The sequence below is a fragment of the Notothenia rossii genome, assembly GCF_949606895.1.
Source record: "Notothenia rossii genome assembly, chromosome: 4".
Lineage (NCBI taxonomy): Eukaryota > Metazoa > Chordata > Actinopteri > Perciformes > Nototheniidae > Notothenia > Notothenia rossii.
Window position 1 is genome coordinate 57805110 of NC_136902.1, and position 6472 is coordinate 57811581.

The window sequence follows — 6472 nt, forward strand, 5'->3', positions numbered from 1 at the left end:
ACTACTCTTACTGTTTAACATTTTGGTTTACTTCATGTTAAGGCTAATACAAATGACAAGGCTAAGTAATGTAATGCTAACTAACATGCTCGCTACTAGCTAGGTATCTAACTTGACTATGTTCCATGCAAAACATGTATATTACCTGATATGTTTGGTCCAACGACTCCTGGTCCTTTCATCAGACGGGAAGCGATAGAACGAGCAAGTGGTATGATCACTTTTGTGATTACAACCTGGTACAAAGCACACAGGCATCTTGTAAAAGTGAATTTATTGGAGCAATCTCTTATATTTATTGGAGGGAATAAATCAGTCTTCTTCTTCTTCTTTGCTTTGCGAGTCGCAACCAGTCTTGGAGCATTATCGCCTATGAAATCACTTACGCGACCCAGAATGCATTTGGGATTTGTAGTCTTTCTAGTTGCGTATTTTTCATAGTCTTATATTTCAACAGTTTTACGACAAACTGTGACTTTTTTTACATGGAAATGATTTTTTAAGATTGACAAACATCATATGTGTCATTCGTGGCACAATTGAAACGGGATCAAAAGATAACTTTTCTCTCTCAATTGACTTCAATGTATAATTTTCCGCTTCCGGGGTCCCATGGAGGCTCCCGGAAGGGGAGGGACTTCGCCTATCTATAAACACTAGATGACTCACCCGCGCTGCTGGCCAATGGAGACCGACGTTGCCACTTGGCCGCCATCTTGCCACAGGCAGTTCTCTCATTCATAACATTATGGTTTACTATTTAAATAACCATAGCTTGCTCAATTTTCAACCAATTTTCAAACGGTTTGGTTTTTTATAAACATCAAAGATGTAGTTATGATACTGCATACTTATAATCATGGACTTTCATATGAAAATAACATTAATCAGATAAAGCAATAGCTATACACACACACAAGGTATTTATATTAAATATTTGCCGGTGTATATATTTCCATTTATTTTATTATATTGTTAATATATAAAATAAATCATAAATAAATTATCAAATTAAAATACATTTATATTTTATATATAAAAATCGGTCTCATGTTACCACTCTTTAAGCCAAGAGTTGTTAATTTAGCAATGCCTTAGCTTGAAGAACAGGGACACAAATAATGACAATAACATATGTTGGTATATTATTTAGATATTCACACCTTTATCAGAAGAACCAAACCAACATAAAATGTGCTCACAGACAGGCCAGTTCTGTCTCATTTATCACAATTATTTTTGACATGAGATCTTCATATCATCCTAGTTTTGTTCAAATCAAGAACCTTTGAAATATGTTATTGAAAAAATACCAAGAATAATATAAACTGTACCCTGTGTCCTTTTGTGTCCTTCTGTAGTCCATTTGTGGTTTGTCTTGTCTCACCCCGGCTGATAGGCCTATATCACAAAATCCACTGTTTAAATTGTTCACTATATTGCCCCTATGCCCTTGTAAGGTGTCCTTGGGTGTTATGAAAGGCGGCCCCCCAAAATAAATGTATTATTATTATTATTATTAAGAAGAACAACTTGGTGTGGTGTGGGGGGGATGTAGGAAGCAGGAGCAGGTGGGGAGAGATGGGGCTTCAAGGTTCAAGGTTATTTGTTTTAAATGTGTCTTGGAGATAAGGACCAGCTGCACACAATAAAATACAGTATAACACAAAACCAATAAGACACACGGTGACACATGGCACACCAGCAATCAATATTGACATTTCCTTCACCCTCATCATGCCTGGCGAGCTGCGCTCACAATCTTTTTGGTCCTATATTTGGTCAATCACATTCTGCCAAGCTGGCTGCTCACAGACGCGGAGCGTACAGTACGCACACTTTCTAAAGACAGCAAAACAGTGTGAGGCATCTGTGCTGGCCATGTGTTTAACAGAGTCCATGTGCACATGTTATGCCCCTTTCCTTTCAGATGGGGAGAAATTATCAAAAGAGTTTAAAATTGTGTTTCATCACGTACATTTACTCAAGTGTTTTGCATCACATGACAATCAAAATACAAAATTAGCAATTCACAGAAATTGTACAAAAACATATTAACATGAGATTTCCTTTGAAGTATAACATATACCCGTTTTACATAAACACTTTCTGATAATCACACACTATAATAATTATATTCCTATAACTACATGACTTGCAACTGTCACATACAGCAATAAATTCACTAAAGTGCATTGAACACATTACATTAGCAAAATACACATATTTAAACTAGGGCCGGGACTCGATTAAAAAAAATAATCTAATTAATTACAGGCTTTGTAATTAATTAATCGCAATTAATCGCATTTTTAATCACATATAAATATTTGACCTGAGAACAGCGAGAAGCAATTTTTTTCACATGGATTTTAGTATACCATTGAATAATGACTGAATATATAAGCTTAAGCAACAAAACATTGTTTATTTTTTTCAAGGTGGCACTTAACCAAGACCAACAGAAAAGTGCAATTTTTGCCATAAAGTGTAGCAATAGCATATTTAGGAATATAGTACATTTCAGAGATTCAGGTAGCCTATAGGTAGGTAGACCTTCTGTAAACTATAACACTTTGTTTTTTAAGTAAAACACAATACTTTCAAGTACATTCAGAACATTGGAAACCCTGACTATTAGAAAACATATCTCTGATGCTTCAGAGGCCATAACAGACTTTGTTGATTGACCAACAGTTGATTTAAAAAATCTAATACATTTCAGTCCAACTCTCTCAATAACCTTGGCCAAAACAATAAACAGTTCAACATAAAGTGCCAGTTGCACCAACAACATAATAAATAGTTCAATATAAAGTGTTCTGTACCATTTAAAATAAAATAAAAAAGTGCCAGTGATTGACCTCAATCCCTCCTATTCTTCCAATATCCTGATGAAAAATAAAATCTCTCTGTTGCATAGGCCACTTTTTTGATCAACGCGAATTGGGTATGGGTCCTTGTACTCCGAGTCGGGCTAACGTCCACGCTAGCTTCCACGCTAGCTGCTATAGGTTTTGCATTGAGGTGATACTTGAGGCTTGATGTGCTGCGGTGATATGCAAATTCCTTTTTGCATAATTTGCAAACAACCGTGCTCTTATCGATGCTTCCATCCGTCCGTTTTTTAAAACAAAATGTCCCATCCACGGGGCCAACCAAAGCGGTCTCATCAGCTTGTTCGTTCATGTTTGACTATTGTTCACTGTGGTTTGTTGTTGTCTGAAGTCATGAACGTTAGTTGGTGCTCCAGTATAATCGGTACCCCTGAAACTCATCCAGTGAGAAACTTTCGCGGTGCAAAAATAAGTGCGATTAAAATGCGTTAATTTTTTTAACGCGTTAATTTTTTTAACGCGTTAATTTTTGTGTAATTAATTAATTTTAATTAACGCGTTAAAGTCCCGGCCCTAATTTAAACATATTGCATGATCAAAATATACAATAAAGTACACATCTTTAGCTTTACAGCTTAACAGTCAGACTGTAATATGGAGGCACTAGCGCTCAGCTCCGCTGTGTACCTGTCTCCAATACAAAACGGGGACCTAGTTTACACACACAGTCCTGTCCAACCACACTTGTCATTCAAAACATGGTTAAACTCCTCTAACACTTCCTAACATTTTCCCCAAACTGTCGGGGTCACTCTGTATGTATTAAGGAACAATTACAACACTTTTAGTTGTATTTCTTCAGTGGTAACATACCTTTCAGATGGGGAGAAATTGTCACAAGACTGAAAAATTGCGTTTCATCATGTACATTTACTCAAGTGTGTGAATTACCCGCGAACCCCAAATGTGTTGGTGGAGACCTTATATATACAGTCTATGGTGGAGACAAACAAAAGTGTGTACCTTGTGTGCACCGACTAGTGGTTAAAGCACGTTATTGAATTATTTCTGTTGAATAATGTTATATTTGATGTAAAAAATATTATGAGTACATACAAAATAGGGGGAAAGTAGAAGGTCAATGATAGAAATATAGAATATAACAAATCAAGAAGATACTGTAAGTGATCTCTACAATAAAATAGTTTAGAGCCAGATGTACAAAGATATTAATAGGAGGATGTGCAAAACAGACGTTCAAGTCCAGTTTTGGATAGTCTGCCGTGGTTTCGTTCGATTTCAAAGAGCTGTTTGACGCTCGGCATAACCTTGGCGCACTACCACTCCAACATCCAATCCCGGAACTTGAAGATTAATAACAGGGTTTGTCAAGCAACAGGGCTAGAGACCCAAACGATAGCTGAGGATTATGGGTACACAGCAAAAACCACAGTGTACATTGTACTCTATTAGAGTACATTTAACACCAGTCTCGGGGTGTATATAGGTCCAAGAGTTTGGTGTTCTCTGAACACTGTCAAAAGTGTAAAATATAAACTCCAAATAAAGAGTAAGATTTGAACACTTTGGGAGTCAAAATATACACTATAACTGGTACTTTTTTGACACTGTTTGATTGCTTTCCAACATGTGCAGTGTAAACCTAGAACCCTCAGAGAGTTAAAATGTACTCTTAGTCAGTCTTTTAGTGTCACTGTGCAGAGCTGATTATTCAACACTTTGAGAGAGAAAATGTACTACATGGTCAGTTTTCACACTGTTTCAGTGCTGTTTAGCTGATGTACACCAAAACATTTTTTTGGGGTGAATCATTAACACTTCAGGAAATAACGTACACATCAGATTCTTGAAAACATGCGTTTATTTAAAAAAATGTGATTTTGATGTGTTTTAAATATAGCATCTAATCAGTAGCAACATCAAACAACCCACAAAATACATTGGTCATAGGTGGAAATGTGTGTACATTTGCTCATTAGGCCTCTTTAGCCTGGGGAAACACTTTAGAGGTCATCATTCCAAAATCCTGTTACAACAAATAGACAACGTGGAATACCATACACTAGTGCTAATGTGCAAAGTAAACTGACAAAAATAGTGTTTTGAAAGACTAACAATTACCGAGCAGGATGATCAACATCTAAAAGTGGACATGGCAACCAGTTTACATCAATGTTGTAGATGGTGGTCTGCAAAAATGTGTACATGCCGTTTAATGCCTGGTCATAGGAGATCCCAAACAAGTTATGTGCTTTAAAAAGTTCATCAAACCGACTTGGGAAGACTTGGTCTTGCAGGGAAGGAGCTCACCATCCAAAGCAATGTAGCACTCATGGAACTGTTTCTTGTGGTCCCAACTGCTAGGATGTAGGGTTGCCTCCACTGGACCAGAGTACTCCTGAAAGCTGGAAATGACTGTGAGATAACAATAAACACAAATATAACTACACTCAGAGTAAATTTTTTCGCCGGTCAACATGTCCGTTAAAGTTGAAATCTTCCGGACACAATTTGAAAAGTGCTGGTCAAAGGTCTTCTTTGTTATTTATTGAGCTTTAAAACAAATTGGTATGATTCGATATATTAAACAAACTAATAATAGTAGATTAACTATTCAAAAGTGTACAGTAACTTACAATAACACAGGAATAATAAACGGAGCGCTCTCTCCCTCTCCTGACAGCCCGTCAGTATGATGCAGCTCGCGGATCAGTAATGAGTGACCCGACAGTAAAACTAAACATATCTATAACTAGATTAGGTAGTTTGGGAGGTAATTAAAATAGCTACGTGTGATATTCTAACCTGAAGTGTGTGTTTTGTTCAACCCGGTACCACGACAAGACGTGAACATGTGACGATTTACCATGCTGGGAGACGTGAAGATGTCACGATTTCATCTCTTCAAACGTGACAGTTACACGGTATTGTTAACCCATGTTAACCAGTGGAGAAATAACCAGAAAATGCCAAGCAAATGCTACCCGACGTAATGATTTATTTTGTAATAATCACACTCGATTACGCCGATTTTCTTGTTTCCCCAGCTGGTCGACACCTCTTTCACCAGAAACAAAGGCTACATTAATGTATTAAATCGATGTTAATCGATGCGTGTGGATGTGGAATTAACGGACATGACGTTGTGCGATTGAGTTGCCAGGCAAAAGCTTCGGTTCATGTTAATTTACAAACTCTTCAACTACAACCTTATATTTAAAAACATGTTCGAAGGCCTCACAAAATACTTTGCAAATGCAAATTAATATGTAAATGTGAATGAATGTGTATATAACAAAATACATCGGTGATAAACGAAACCGGAAACAGACGTAGGCAAGATCCTCAGCTCGATGATTGGATGGTTTAGCCGCAATGCATGCTGGGATTTGGTGTTTATGTGATGTGAAATCTGAAAACGTTTTTAAAAATAAAATAATACTTTATTCTGAGTGTGCTTGCTTTTCTCTTTGAAAGTCATCACATAACGGCATTGTAATACACGGTTCGGCTGCATTAACTATTACATATCTGCCATAATTCTCTATTTAAAGAGCCCTGCTGAGAAGACTTATAGACAAACAGGAGAACTGCCGCCAAAACTGAAAACGTGA